Below are 16183 nucleotides of genomic sequence, written 5' to 3'. Positions count from 1 at the left end.
AACACTAAGAAGTGAAATCAAATCCTGTGATGGCATCTTCTCTTCTTACATTTAAACATTGCCTGCATTCACCATAAAATTTTTTGGATTTGTCTTATATTGTGAAAATGGACACAAATAAGGCGGCTACTTCTGCGATTTCTGACCAGACGGCCATAAGTTTTTTTGGAAAATTCCTAATTGAATATCCTTGGCTGGAGCCCTCTGTTGAACATTTTGAGATAGAACTATCAGTGGAATTTATACCAGCTTATTGTTTACAGTTTAGCCAAAATTCAAATGCAACAGGATTTTCAGACTTCCTGGGTTGAAGTTTTACAACTTGGAGTTAGCCAAGTGATAGATATCAAGTTTTCTGGAGGGCTTTTCACTGCAAGACCTATTGAATTTTCTCACTGCATCAAAACAAATCCGCTGCAGCAGCTACCTGCTCTGTGCCTATGTCTAATTCTGGCCCCATCTTACCACAAAGCATTCCCAGAACAACTCACCACTCAATGGATATCCTGAAATTCAATGGAAACCTTTGCACTTGCACCATCTTTAAAATACTGTAGTGTCCCTGGAGCTGCCCTGCATGTCACTGATAGAGGGAAGCCGGTGAGCCTGTCTACCAGCAGGGACCTGGTGTTACTGCTGGATGAGATGTTGCAAATGTGGAACATTCTCTTGCTCCAGGATCAGCAGATGTGGCCAAGAAACCAGACCATGCCAGCCTGATCCAAGATAGGCACTTGGCGTATTACAGTCTTAGCTGTCTGAAAGAATGCACAGCACTGAGAAAGTCAATGACCTTCACTGCTCTGCCAGTGTAGGCACCACCATCTTCTCTCGGGTATGTTATACCCACTCTGGTTCTGCTACTGTACCCACTACTCACTCAGACTCATGCTCTACCACTCTCACTATAGCCTGTAACATCCTCCCTCCCTCACGTCATCTTCTTTAACCCCTGGCAGCAGTAACCCTGTATTGCTTTTATGCTGTCAGCATATACTTACATGGGACACTTGCCCGCCCGCACCAAAAGTAACAGTTGGGCCAACCACTTTGATCTCCCTTAGTACATTCCTCTGTCTCATTTGAGGATGGAAACAGCCCTCAACAGAGCAGAAACAGCCAAGACAGGAGGTGTACTGACGAACCTCTTATGTAGAGACCATCCTGACTCTGCGCACCCCACGTGGCTGACTGACATTTCCAAGCCTCCGGACTGACATCAGTAGCTGCCCTTGACTTACTGTGCTGGGATCCCAGAGTGAAGGCTAACCCCCTAGGTTTGACTGACACCTGCGGATAACCAATGGCAAGCTTCCTGGCTCAGCATCAGCACTGAATGGTAAAGTCAGACAGTAGTTTATCAACCTGGCATTTGTGGCTTCAGGCACAAAGCAGAAAACGGTAAGGCAAACCACTGCAAATAAGGGATTCCAGAGCCCCAGTGTAAGCTCAGAGTGAGCGAAAGCGATGGCAGAGAGCAAATATCCCGGAGATTCAGCCGGGTCCAGTCCACGAGCTCAGTGTGTGTCCCTGCAGTGTCCTTGCGGCAGCATTACTATGGGAGTTGTTGGGAAACCCAAGATGATGCACTGAAGTGCTGATTTGTCCTGTAAGTGCATCAGTGATGGCTATGACAATTCTCTGGGCTGGGCGAAATGCCGGCGCCAGCTTTACTGGATGTGTGGTACACATGGCTGGTGTGCATGGAGCATGCCTGGAGAAACTGGTGTCCAGTGTCCAACATGAAAGTCATTTGGAGCAAGCAACAAGCTGAATTCCCCAGGTGCCTGCTCTGGTTTTCATTGCAAGATTTCTTGACATCTAGTTTGTTTGGCAAGCTTCATTAGACTGAAGGCTGGATATTAATGAGGTAAGCTCAGCTATCCACAAGGAGTTTAACAAGCAATAATTCCCTTAATTGGAAACTCCCTGTTGCCTAGGGAGAAACTCACCATGCCACACGTGGAAAGCATTAAAGATGCAAGGACATGCTCTTCACCAGAATTCTGATTTTGCTATAAATCTTGCCTTAGACCAAATTACTCAGACCTATAAAATTCTGCCATATATCTCTAAGTTTGATACTTAAAAGAAAGCTGAAGAAGCCCCTTTACCATAAGCGAGTATCATTAGGAGACCTTCCCCATCTATTCTCCATTGTACAGAAAAAGGCTTCTAGCTTTAAAACCATTCTGGTGGAACAACAGTAGCTGATCAAGTGGTACAAAGTTTTTACCTTACCAATCAGAGAAAAACCAAGTCAGTCAACACAGCACACCAGCTGCAAAGGCAATAGACCCATGCCTTTTTAAACTTGGAGTCTGCTATAACTAAAAGCTCTCCTCGCCTGGTATTTTTCGAAGTGCACCTACACAGAAACTTGATCTGCATGGAAAACAAAACTATAAGTTACTTAGTGATAATGGGAACTGCAGATGCTGGAGAATCCAAGATGATAAAATGTGAGGCTGGATGAACACAGCAGGCCAAGCAGCATCTCAGGAGCACAAAAGCTGATGTTTTGGGCCTAGACCCTTCCTCTCTGAAGAAGGGTCTAGGCCCGAAACGTCAGCTTTTGTGATCCTGAGATGCTGCTGGGCCTGCTGTGTTCATCCAGCCTCACATTTTATTATAAGTTACTTACTTTGTGTCCTGTGGAGCTTTGTCTCTTTGGAGGAATCTTGCAAATAGTACTGCTATGACTCCAGCCACTAAAACCATCTATACCACAATTGAAGAGCAGAATCATTATCTGCAGACAGTCCAAAATGACTATTTTTCTTACAACAGCCCCAACACAAGAACTATGAAGTATTAAGATAATAAAATGTGAGGCTGGATGAACACAGCAGGCCTAGCAGCATCTCAGGAGCACAAAAGCTGGCGTTTCGGGCCTAGACCCTTCATCAGAGAGGGGGATTGGGAGAGGGAACTGGAATAAATAGGGAGAGAGGGGGAGGCGGACCGAAGATGGAGAGTAAAGAAGATAGGTGGAGAGAGTATAGGTGGGGAGTTAGGGAGGGGATAGGTCAGTCCAGGGAAGACGGACAGGTCAAGGAGGTGGGATGAGGTTAGTAGGTAGATGGGGGTGCGGCTTGGGGTGGGAGGAAGGGATGGGTGAGAGGAAGAACCGGTTAGGGAGGCAGAGACAGGCTGGACTGGTTTTGGGATGCAGTGGGTGGGTGGGTAGGGGGGGGGGGGGGGGAGGAAGAGCTGGGCTGGTTGTGTGGTGCAGTGGGGGGAGGGGACGAACTGGGCTGATTTAGGGATGCAGTAGGGGAAGGGGAGATTTTGAAACTGGTGAAGTCCACATTGATACCATATGGCTGCAGGGTTCCCAGGCGGAATATGAGTTGCTGTTCCTGCAACCTTCGGGTGGCATCATTGTGGCAGTGCAGGAGGCCCATGATGGACATGTCATCTACAGAATGGGAGGGGGAGTGGAAATGGTTTGCGACTGGGAGGTGCAGTTGTTTGTTGCGAACTGAGCGGAGGTGTTCTGCAAAGCGGTCCCCAAGCCTCCGCTTGGTTTCCCCAATGTAGAGGAAGCCGCACCGGGTACAGTGGATGCAGTATACCACATTGGCAGATGTGCAGGTGAACCTCTGCTTAATGTGGAATGTCATCTTGGGGCCTGGGATAGGGGTGAGGGAGGAGGTGTGGGGGCAAGTGTAGCATTTCCTACGGTTGCAGGGGAAGGTGCCGGGTGTGGTGGGGTTGGAGGGCAGTGTGGAGCGAACAAGGGAGTCACGGAGAGAGTGGTCTCTCCGGAAAGCAGACAGGGGTGGGGATGGAAAAATGTCTTGGGTGGTGGGGTCGGATTGTAAATGGCGGAAGTGTCGGAGGATGATGCGTTGTATCCGGAGGTTGGTAGGGTGGTGTGTGAGAACGAGGGGGATCCTCTTAGGGCGGTTGTGGCGGGGGCGGGGTGTGAGGGATGTGTTGCGGGAAATACGGGAGACGCGGTCAAGTGCGTTCTCGATCGCTGTGGGGGGAAAGTTGCGGTCCTTAAAGAACTTGGACATCTGGGATGTGCGGGAGTGGAATGTCTTATCGTGGGAGCAGATGCGGCGGAGGCGGAGGAATTGGGAATAGGGGATGGAATTTTTGCAAGAGGGTGGGTGGGAGGAGGTGTATTCTAGGTAGCTGTGGGAGTCGGTGGGCTTGAAATGGACATCAGTTACAAGCTGGTTGCCTGAGATGGAGACTGAGGGGTCCAGGAAGGTGAGGGGTGTGCTGGAGATGGCCCAGGTGAACTGAAGGTTGGGGTGGAAGGTGTTGGTGAAGTGGATGAACTGTTCGAGCTCCTCTGGGGAGCAAGAGGCGGCGCCGATACAGTCATCAATGTACCGGAGGAAGAGGTAGGGTTTGGGGAAGAGGGCCAACTATGAAGTATTATTTTATTTATAACTTGCACTAACTTGGTTCACTGAATTTTCACCAGTGTGTGTGCAAGACTGGCATAATATTTGAAGTTAAGGGTGAACGTGTGAACAAATAAACTTACTTTAAACCTGTGCAAGTTAATGGCTGGACCTTGTAGCACAACAGTTTTGTCCCTATGTCTGAGCCGGGAGGTCTGGGTTCAAGTCCACCCTGCTCCAGGGGTATATAATAACATTGGTGAACAAGTTGCACAAAGAACAAGGAAAATTACAGCACAGGAACAGGCCCTTTGGCCCTCCAAGCCTGCATCGATCGAGATCCTCTGTCTAAACCTGTCATCTATTTTCTAAGGGTCTGTATTCCTCTGCTCCCTGCCCATCCATGTACCTGTCCAGATACATCTTAAAAGAGATTATCACATCTGCATCTACCACCTCCGCTGGCAACGTGTTCCAGGCACCCAACACTCTCTACGCAAAGAACTTTCCACACATATCTCCCTTAAACTTTCCTCCTCTCACTTTGAACTCATGGCCCGTAGTAATCTAGTCTCCCACTCTGGGAAAAAGCAAAAGGTTGATCAGAAAGTATCATGGAAGTTATGAGTGTTCTGAGGAAGGGTCACCAGACCCGAAATGTTAACTCTATTTTTCGCTTCACAGATGCTGCCAGACCTGCAGAGCCTTTCCAGCAACTTTGTTTTTGCTCATGGAAGTTACTTACTGGTTATTCAAAAAATTAATTGACATCCTTTTCCAAAAAAAGGCATTGATTGTGGATTCGAAGAAAAAAGTTTCTGTTCTCTCCCGTCACTGTCTCTAACAATGGAATTTTGAAAGACATATGGAGGCTACCTTATTCTATATAGTGCAGGAAAAGAAAATATATGTTTTCTTTGCAGATATATTTCAGTAAAGAAAACTGAAAGAGAGTAAAAGAACAGAGGCAGCTAATCCTACATCTGAAGCAGAAAGATTGCTCATGCCATTGTTCATCACACTGAAGTCAGGCTGGAGAATGGCTCTGGGCTGGTTGGGACAGGAGAAAATGTAATTTTGGTTTTGTATTGTTGATCATGTGAAAAATATTGAATTATGAGTCACAAAAATAATTATTATCCCAAGTCCAGTGGGTAATAGGGGAGGCAAATGGACTACTGGCCTTTGTTACAAAGAAAATGGAGTATAACAGTAGAGATGTTTTTGCTAAAATTATATAGAAAACACTCATCAGACCACATCTGGAACACTGAACAGTTTTGGGCCCCTGACCTAAGGAAATGTATCTCAATATTGGAGACTGTCCAGAGAAGATTCACGGGGTCAATTCTAGTGGAGGGGTTTTCTTATGAGGAAAGACTATAAACAGGTTGAACTTGTACTTATGGATTTTAAAAGAATAATAGGAGGCCTCATTGAAATATATAAATTTCTTTGGGGGCCTGATACGGTATGTGGAGAGGTGCTTCACCTTCTGGGAAAGTCTGGGACCAAGGGCATAACCTCAGAGTAACGGGTCACTCATTTAAGACATAGACAAGAAAGAGTTTCTTTCCTCAGATGTTATGAATTTGTGAAATGCTTTATCACAAAGAGCTGTCGAGGCTGGATCAGTAAGCCTGAGAGAGACAGATTTTTAAACAGTACAGAAATTAAGGGACATGGGGAAAAGCCAGGAAAGTCGAGTGGGCATTATCAGGTCGCCTATGATTTCAATGAATGGTGGGGCAGACTCGATGAGCCGAATGCCTATTTCTGCTCCTACATCCTGGAGTTTTCTGCTCTCAGTCACATAATGAAATATTTCTCCAATTTAGAACATAAATTGCTTAAACTTTAAATTTTGTCGCACGATCCTTTCCAGTCAGTCACTGGAAATGCGTGCATCTTTTTAAGGTTATTACTTCTTAAAAGAATTGTAGCACCCTCTAGTCCAAATGATCCAAGATTTCTATGTTTCTCTAATTCCAGCCTCTTGTGCAATCCAATTTTAAATCGCTTCCACTGTATTTCTAGTTAACTGAACCCTAGCTCAAGAACACCTGCCTTATTTCTCTCCACCTCACTTTCCTTCCGTCAGAAGCTCCTTAAAATTTCTTCAATCATTTGACTCAAGATATTTTCCCATAGCGCATGTCATACTTTGCTTTATGGGGGAGACAACATTATTAATATAAAGGTCCTTACAACTATATTAATGTATGCAAAAATCATGGAAGGAAGCAGTAAAAGATGAAGAACACATGCAGCATCCTTGGCGTTACTAATATGGCATAGAATATAAGAACAAGGCAGTTGAGTTGTATGTGTTAGTAATTTGGCCTCAGTAACGAGTGTTGCACCCAATGCTGGGCACCACACTTTAAGAACAATGACAAGGTTTGAGAAAGTGTGCATGAAAGACTCTCAAAAATGGTTCTAAGGATGCGGAATGTCAGTTATGGTGACATATGTGAAAAATTAGGACTGTTTTCCTTCCAGTAAATAAAGAAGGCTGCAAGATCAAACAGGTATTCAAAGTCATGAGATAATGGGAACTGCAGATGCTGGAGAATCCAAGATAACAAAGTGTGAAGCTGGATGAACACAGCAGGCCAAACAGCATCAGAGAGGGGTTGGGGAGAGGGTTCTGAAATATATAGGGAGAGAGGGGGAGGCAGACTGAAGATGGATAGAGGAGAAGATAGGTGAAGAGGAGAGTATAGGTGGGGAGGTGGGGAGGGGATAGGTCAGTCCAGGGAGGATGGACAGGTCAAGGAGGTGGAATGACATTGGTAGGTGGGAAATGGAGGAGCAGCTCGAGGTGGGAGGAGGGGATAGGTAAGAGGAAGAACCGGTTAGGGAGGCGGGGATGAGCTGGGCTGGTTTTGAGATGTAGTGGGGGGGAAGGGGACGAGCTAGGCCGGTTTTGGGATGCAATGGGGGAGGGGGAGATTTTGAAGCTGGTGAAGTCCGCATTGATACCATTGCAGGGTTCCTAAGCGGAATATGAATTGCTGTTCCTGCAACCTTCAGGTGGCCTCATTGTGGCACTGCAGGAGGCCCATGATGGACATGTCGTCTGAGGAATGGGAGGAGGAGTTAAAATGGTTTGCGACTGGGAGGTGCAGTCGTTTATTGCGAACCAAGCAGAGGTGTTCTGCAAAGCCGTCCCCATGCCTCCGCTTGGTTTCCCCAACGTAGAGGGAGCCACACCGGGTACAGTGGATACAGTATACTACATTGGCAGATATGCAGGTGAACATCTGCTTAATATGGAAAGTCATCTTGGGGCCTGGGATGGGGGTGAGGGAGGAGGTGTGGGGGGTGAGGGAGGTGGTGTGGGGGGCAAGTGTAGCACTTCCTGCAGTTGCAGGGGAAGATGCCACAACAATGCCACCCAAAGGTTGCAGGAACAGCAACTCATATTCCGCTTGAGAATCCTGCAGCCCAATGGTATCAATGTGGACATCACAAGTTTCAAAATCTCCCCCTCCCCCACTGCATCCCAAAATCAGCTTAGCTCGTCCCCTCCCCCCACTGCATCACAAAACCAGCCCAGCTCATCCCCGCCTCCGTAACCTGTTCTTCCTCTTACCTATCCCCTCCTCCCACCTCAAGCTGCTCCTCCATTTCCCACCTACCAACCTCGTCCCGCCTCCTTGACCTGTCCATCCTCCCTGGACTGACCTATCCCCTCCCTACCTCCCCACCTATACTCTCCTCTCCACCTATCTTCTTTTCTCTCCATCTTCGGTCCACCTCCCCCTCTCTCCCTATTTATTCCAGAACCTTCTCCCCATCCCCCTCTCTGATGAAGGGTCTAGGCCCAAAACGTCAGCTTTTGTGCTCCAGAGATGCTGTTTGGCCTGCTGTCTTCATCCAGCTTCACACTTTGTTATTCAAAGTCATGAGGAGTCTGAACAGAGTGGACAGGGGGAAATTGTTCCCACACATGAAAGCAATGTAACTATAAGGGCACAGACTTAAGGAATTATTAAATGTAGCAAAAGTATTAGGAAAAAACAACATGCAGCAAGTAGTTAGGATATGGAAAGCACTGCTGGAGTGTATGGTTATATCGAGACTTTCAAAGGGGAACTCAACCAGCCACCTGTAAAGGAAGAATATAGAGAGTATGGGAAAGGCTTGGATGTGGCACTTCCAGGAATAATGCTCATTTAAACAGCAGCTATAGAGACAGTGGGCTGAATGTCCTTCTTCAGTACTCTAACAGTTCTGTTGTTTTGTCACTGTTGGGTATTCCAGATGCCCAGACTGTCTCCCTAAGGGGGACATGCCTGGATTGCACTATATATATGATCTTTTGGGTCAAGCAACAAGACCACCTTTTCTTTAAAAATGTAAACAATAATGCCCCAGACTTTCTTGAAACTCCAGTAAGTAATATCTTAAATAATAGGCAGACTGCAGACTGATCCATTCTGCTTAAAAATGACATTCAGGACTTTTTAATGAGTGAGGAGAATAATTTACAACCTTTCTTGCTACTTGCACATCATTCAAAATAGAAATGAACAAACTCCTACTTTTTTGCAGAAGCCTCATTAGAAGAAATTTTAAAAATTGAACTGACTGACAATTTTGTGATACACAGTATTAGGTAATAACCTGCATTTATACCTGTTATATAGGTTAAATGAAGCTGTTATCAACTCATTTATTTAACAAGGTATTTTTCAACTAATTAGTATTGTATAAATAGCATTTAAAAACAGTCTCCTGAGAGTAAATGCTGGTAAACAAGCAGACACCTGGTGACCTGATGGAAACTTGAGTATACTGCTATAACAATTCTACTAAATGCAAGTAATACAATGAATCAAAATTAACACATTTGAAACATTACTTCACAAAAGCTGTCACTACAAAGGGTATCGCTTGTTTCTCATGAACAGCAACAAATTCTTTAAAATTTGAGTAAATGCATGACCATTGTCTTACACCATGATGAAATACAAAATTAAAATGCCCGATGCCCTTTCTTTTGAAAGCAGGTTGGGCTTCCTTTATCGAAGAACAGTGTTTCAGAATTTCCTGCTGCTCCTCTTATAACAGAAATGTTTGTAAAGTGGACTCTGCAATGTTAGTCCCAACATCACTCTTGAGCAAAGCATCTTATGTGGTAATCAATGTTTTTTAGGTGGTGACTTTGACAACATGGGACTTTTAACTGCTGTCTAATGAGCAGCAGCTAAGAGGGGCAGTCACGCCAACTCAAAACTCCACCATAACTGACAAGTCTCCAAGTGAAATGTCAGATCGAACGATAATGAAAAACGTCAAATGTAAGCCTTGAATATTAGTCTAAAGCTCAAGTAACTGCTTAGTTAAGCAAAACTAGGTTTTGTAAACAGCATTCCAGCAGATTCTTTAGTATGTCAGGAACCTATTTCATTATTTGAATACTTGGTGAAAAATACAACTTAAATACCTTGTCAATGCATCAACTAGTTGCACCAATAATGAAAGAAGACATTAGCGTGACACACCAGGTAAAGCACCCTTGCTCTGCAAGCTTGTACATTCACCTGACAAAGGTGGCTGTGCCTTTCTTTTTAACATCTCATCTGGCAGCCAGCATCTCCAACAGTGTAGTACTCCCCTAGAACTGAACTGTTATTTGAACTCACAGCCATCTGATTCAGAAGCAAAAATGGTGCCAAGTGAGCCAGAGCTGACACCACTTGGCACCATCATCCTTGAACTAAATTACAGTGCTAATGGTAAACATGGATAACGAAAACTTCTTAATAAAGGAATGCTTCTGGGGCAAGCAGAGGACATGAGTGTGTTATTGCATGAGTGCACTGCATCTGTTCTCACACGGAAAAAGTATGATAATGTTCCAGAGAGGAAAGACGGCGTAGAGATATTTAATAGCATAAAAGCAGAAAAAAAACAACATACTAAATAGGTTGACATCATTCAAAGACAATAAACTACCAGATGAATGTAAGGCATCCTAGATTGCTGAGGGGAACCCAATGTCAAGTTTATTTATCTACATTTTGGACTGAGAAAGGTGCACTTCGCCTTTCACAGCGCAGTGATGGTGAACATGAGAAAATACTCAGCACTGAACATTCTAAAACCGTTACATATAAAATTCAGGCAAGATCCTACCTACTATGGATCCTTGATATACCCAAAGAGATGGCAAGCTGAATGATATGGTCCCTGATATGAGTTTCCCAACTTAAAACAGTTTATTTGATTCTCTTGCACAATGTGAAGGTTTGAGAAAGTGTGCATGAAAGACTCTCAAAAATGGTTCTAAGGATGCGGGATTTCAATTATGGTGACATACGTGAAAAATTGGGACTGTTTTCTATTGATGAACTTAGCTACATTATATGGTCCTCTTACAGGATAATTGTTTCTTGAATTAAAACTCTTCATCTGTTACCAAGGTAATGCAAATGAAAACTTAAAACAATTAGAACTGTCACTCATGTTTTGCATCAATGACTTTGAGCTAATGTACAGCAGGGGCTTCTGTAACCGTTGCAGTGATTCAATGAAGGCACAGAGAAATGGAGGAGGAACAGGCGTACCTGCAAACCAAGGACCAACTGCAACTTCCAGCATCTGCAAAGCAGCCTTCACTTCAGGATGTGCAGGAAACCAAGTGTTTTTCATCTTCAATGCCATTTCTCCAGTTGATTAAGGCACAGCTTTGGCACAGACTGAGAATGTAACAGGGTACTGCCACTGAACTATGGCAGCTGCTGGAGCAGCACCTGTGACCTGAAGGAATGGGTGGCCATCCTGTCTCAGTGACCAACAAGGTAACAGCAGCAGTTTTTGCAACAGGCTCTTTCCGAACAGTGACAAAGGACTTGTGTGGGATCTCTCAATCATCCGTGCCGACATACATCAAAACTGTGACAATTTGGGCCAGATCACACCGCTTCCTCTTGTATCACCCTGACCAAGTCAGTGCTGTAGTTTGACTTGCTAGATTTAGCAACATAACTAGCTTCAACTGGGGCAGGATGTTTTAGGCTGTACACAGATCACATTGAGGGGATTATATCATAATGTAGCTAAGTTCATCAATAGAAATAGGTGTTATTCCATTGAGGGTAACTGTGCTGTAATGATCAATTCCACTGCTTAGACTTTTGTGCCTGGCACCTGGGAGCTGCTACAATGCCTAAATGTTAGCAAAGTCATGTGTTCCAGCTACATTTGAGGGTCCAGTTGCCTTACAAAGATGGCCACTTGTAAGACCATCCTTGGGAGACAAGGGCTATAGCTGTTGAGTTTGTTGCACAACACCTTGACTGAGAGACAAGGTAGACAATGCAGCCCATTCTTTCATTAGCCCCACAGAGGAGCAGACAACATGCTTCCTTGTAATGAAAGTGAGCCCGGTAGGGAGTTGTCATCTAGGCTATACAGAGTGTGCCACATAATCCAAGCAAGTCAAGCTCTGCACATCTCGAGAGGATGTGATAGATGCTGTCAAACAACAAGAGCAGACGGCAGTCTTCCAAGAAGGAAAATGAGGACATTGAGCAGGAGGAATATCACTTTCTGCATGATAAAACACAGCAGTGTTGTTACAGCTACAAGCCGGACAAGATTTAATTGACATCCGGTTCCAGCAGATAACAGCTGAATGCAGTGATCATTTATTGACTGTAAAAATTGTTGGTGCATGACATGCAAATAACATGTTTCTGTTCAAGAGGCAAATGCAGCTAGTATTTGTTTGATTTCTTTTCGCTTTTGGTGCCTGTACGTAAAAGACAATTTTTTGAAGCAACTGAATGCTTTGCTATATGAGATAGTTCCTCATTGAAGAATTATAAGTTGCTGGGCCATAGATGGAATTGGGCAGAGAGTAGCAGTGACTTAGGGATGGTTATAGGGTGGGATATAACAAAGTGAAGGTAAGCTGTGTGGCCTGATGTCTAAATAGTAAGTGCTAAAATATCCAAGGAAGAGTCAGAAGCCCCGCCTCTGAACAGTGAGACGTTTTGCTTGTGGCTGCTATGCCACTACATTGATAGTGAAGGGCAACTCTGGACTGTCAACAGCTATGGTTCCAATGATGGTAACACCCAGAATATTGGTATATCCCAGCAGTGAGTCAGTCTAGCTATAGCAAGTGGCAGAATTGGAAATAGCAGTAGCTGAGAGGGACAGTTTAGGTATGCAGTAGACAGGAATAACACACTATGGAGTTGGAGGAACACAGCAGGCCAGACAGCATCAGAGGAGCACAAAAGCTAATGTTTCGGGCCTAGACCCTTCATCAGAAAATGGGGAGGGGGAGAGGGTTCTCAAATAAATAGGGAGAGAGGGGGAGCGGATCGAAGATGGATAGAGGAATAGATAGGTGGAGAGAAGACAGACCAGCTAAAGAGGCGGGGATGGAGCCAGTAGAGGTGAGTGTAGGTGGGGAGATAGGGAGGGGATAGGTCCATCCAGGGAGGACAGACAGGTCAAGGGGGCGGGATGAGGTTAGTAGGAAGGAAATTGGGTTGTGGCTTCAGGTGGGAGGAGGGGATAGGTGAGAGGAAGAACAGGTTAGGGAAGGCGAGGGGTCAAGCTGGGCTGGTTTTGGGATGCAGTGGGGGGAGGGGGGATTTTGAAGCTTGTGAAGTCCACATTGATACCATTGGGCTGCAGGGTCCCCAAGTGGAATATGAGTTGCTGTTCCTGAAACCTTCGGGTACCATAATTGTGGTACTGCTGGAGGCCCAGGATGGACAGGTCATCGAAGGAATGGGAGGGAGAGTTGAAATGGTTCGTGACGGGGAGGTGCAGTCGTTTATTGCGAACCGAGCGGAGGTGTTCTGCAAAACTAGTCCCCAAGCCTCCGCTTGGTTTCCCCAATGTAGAGAAAGCCATACCGGGTACAGCGGATGCAGTATTCCTAATTGGCAGATGTGCAGGTGAACATCTGCTTAATATGGAAAGTCATTTTGCGGCCTGGGAAGGAGTGAGGGAGGAGGTGTGGGGGCAGGTGTAACGCTTCCTGCGTTTGCAGGGGAAAGTGCCAGGTGTGGTGGAGTTGGAGGGCAGTGTGGAGTGGACAAGGGAGTCACGGAGAGAGTGGTCTCTCCATAAAGTAGGCAAGGGTTATATCTTTGATACAATTTCAGGTCGGAACTCTTCTTCATTTCTGAAGAAGGGTCCCGACCCGAAATGTCAACTTTCTTACTCCTCCGATGCTGTCTGGCCTGCTGTGTTCCTCCAGCTCCACACTGTGTCATCTCCGAGTCCAGCAACTACAGTTCTTATTATTTCTGATGCAGTAGACAGGAGGTGTGTTTGCGACAACAGGACAAGAAAATTTGCTTTGTCTTGTGGAGAAAATCCCTCCAATGAAATAATGAAAATGACACTCCCAAAATATGGTTATACTGGTAATCAGGTTAGTGACCTTTCATTTGAGCAGACAATAGACCAGATTTGCAAAATCAACACTTAGGCAATAATGGGAGAATAGATTAAAAAGCATTCAGCACCTTTGGCCATTTTCATGCTAAAGACAATATGTTAAGTATAAATTATCACGTGGTATGTCAAAATTAGCACCATATGAGCCAAGGATTGACACATCATGTGCCAACTAAATTTCTTCATAACACCATTTTGATCCAAACTTTTATCATGAATTCTAGTTTAATTCACAGACTGAAAACTAGCAGCAACATCAGTTTGATGCAATCAGCTATATCTTCAATAAATAGATATAACTACATACATGGATAACAAAATGATTCCACTGAGGCTAAAATTCTATTCATCACAATGATCATCCCCATAAACAGAACACAGAACAGAGGGAGAACTACAAGCAGGAAATGTTTAAAAGCATTTCAATGGAGGTATTTACAAAATAGTAACTACAAGTGTTGTGAAACTCAGCAGATCTGGCAGCATTGGATGAGTGAGATAAAAAGAGTTAACTTTTCGGTCTAAAGAAGAATTGGACTTGAAAAATTAAATATTATTCCCCCTCCACAGAGTTTCTCCAGCATTTCCTGTTACTTTTTATTTCATATCTCCAGTATCTACAATATATTGTGTTTATAGGTACAGAGGTGTTTTGTTTTAAGCTATGGATAGTACAACAGTAACAAATAAAAATGATTTCAAAAGAGATTGCCACAATAGGTCTGCTCAGTAGCAAAATTCCCTCACGGGCGCCAAGTGAAGATAAGGATACATAATAGAGTCACACAGCATGGAAACAGACCCTTCAGTTCAACCAATCCACTTTGAACATAATCCCAAACTAAATTAGTCCCACCTGCCTGCTCGTGGCAGATATCCTTCCAAACATTTCCTATTCATGTATCTATCCAAATGTCTTTTATATGTTGTAACTGTACGTGCATCAGCCACTTCCTCAGAAAGTTCATTCCACATGCAAACTACTGTCTGTGTAAAAAAAAATTCCCTCTCATGTCTTTTTTAAATTTCTTTCCTCTCACCTTTAAAAATGCAGCCCCTAGTCTTGAAACATGCCATCCCCTAGGGAAAAGACAACTACCATTAACTCTATCTGTACCTCTCATTATTTTATGAGGTTCTATCAGGTTGCTGCTCAACCTCCTACGCTGCAGTGGTAAAAGTCCCAGTCTATTTAGGCTTTCTTCATAAATCAAACCTTTTATACCAGCAACATCCTGGTAAATGTCTTCTAAACCCTCCCCAGCTTGATAATATCCTTCTTATAACTGGGCAGCCAGTACTGGACATAGAATTTCAGAAGAGGCCTCACCAATGTCCCGTACAACCTCAACGTGACTTCCCAATTCCTATACTGAAAAGGGCTGAGCAATGAAGGCAAGTGTGCGCCAAACAGTTTTCTTTTTAAACCACCCTGTCTACCTATGACGTAAACTTCAAAGAATTTCGTACCTGTACCCCTAGGTCCCTCTGTTCTACAACTCTACCCAAGGACCTACCATTAATTGTATAAGCCCTACCTTTGCTTGTTGTACCAAATGCAATACCTCATATTTATCCAGATTGAGCTCCATCTGTCATTTTTCAACCCATTGACCCATTTGATCAAGGTCCCTCTGTAATCTCAGAAAACCTCCTTCACTGTCTTCAATGCCACCAATGTTGGTGTCATCCACAAACTCACTAACCATGCTTTCTATATTCTCATCCAAATCATTTATATAAATGACAAACAAAAGAGGGCCCAGAATCAGTCCCTGTGGAATACTGCTGGTGACAGACCTCCAGTCTGAAAATCAACCTTCCACCAATTTTCTGTCTCCTGCCTTATGTGGAACATTGGAAATTACTTTGGAAGTTTTTGCAGTAAGCTTTGATGGCTTTAGAATTTAGAAATATAGGCAGCAAAGGAGGTTACAGGGAGAAAGAATCAATTGACATTTTCATTACTATTTACTATTCAGTGTCTTTGGCTGAAAAGAAAGTCATTGTTGAATTTAGGTGAAAGCAAGAGCCAGATCATCCGTGATACCTCATGCAATTGAATAATCTATTGAGTCCGGCACACACCAAAAAAATGGTCATAGAGGGGGATACAAGAAAGTGGTTTGTACTGATAGAATTACAGCCTGTTCAGGAGGAGTGGGGCAAGGGAAAGGAAAACATATTAAGAACATTACATCTCTCAGGTTCATTATGAATATCAAGAAATATTGTGTGATGCTGCTAAATGTGTTCAAATAGACTATTTACCTTTAATTTATATCATTTGTAAATAATAATAATAGTAATAGCAGCAAAGCGCAGCCTTAATTTATTTTTCAGAATATCACAGATTGGCTTAAATTCGAGTAGATCTTACA

The 16183-nt window shown here is 44.1% G+C and overlaps 1 protein-coding gene across 5 annotated transcripts in view; it reads right to left on the bottom strand.

Annotated features, from left to right (window-relative positions):
• The window catches only part of gpr63 (G protein-coupled receptor 63), a 114411-nt gene that overhangs the window by 32003 nt on the left and 66225 nt on the right, over positions 1 to 16183 (bottom strand). The gene's annotated exons all lie outside the window — the stretch shown is intronic.

This window comes from Stegostoma tigrinum, chromosome 4, assembly GCF_030684315.1.
Source record: "Stegostoma tigrinum isolate sSteTig4 chromosome 4, sSteTig4.hap1, whole genome shotgun sequence".
NCBI classification, from domain to species: domain Eukaryota; kingdom Metazoa; phylum Chordata; class Chondrichthyes; order Orectolobiformes; family Stegostomatidae; genus Stegostoma; species Stegostoma tigrinum.
Note: the sequence above shows the minus strand (reverse complement) of the source record. Positions and strands in the feature narration are given on the sequence as shown.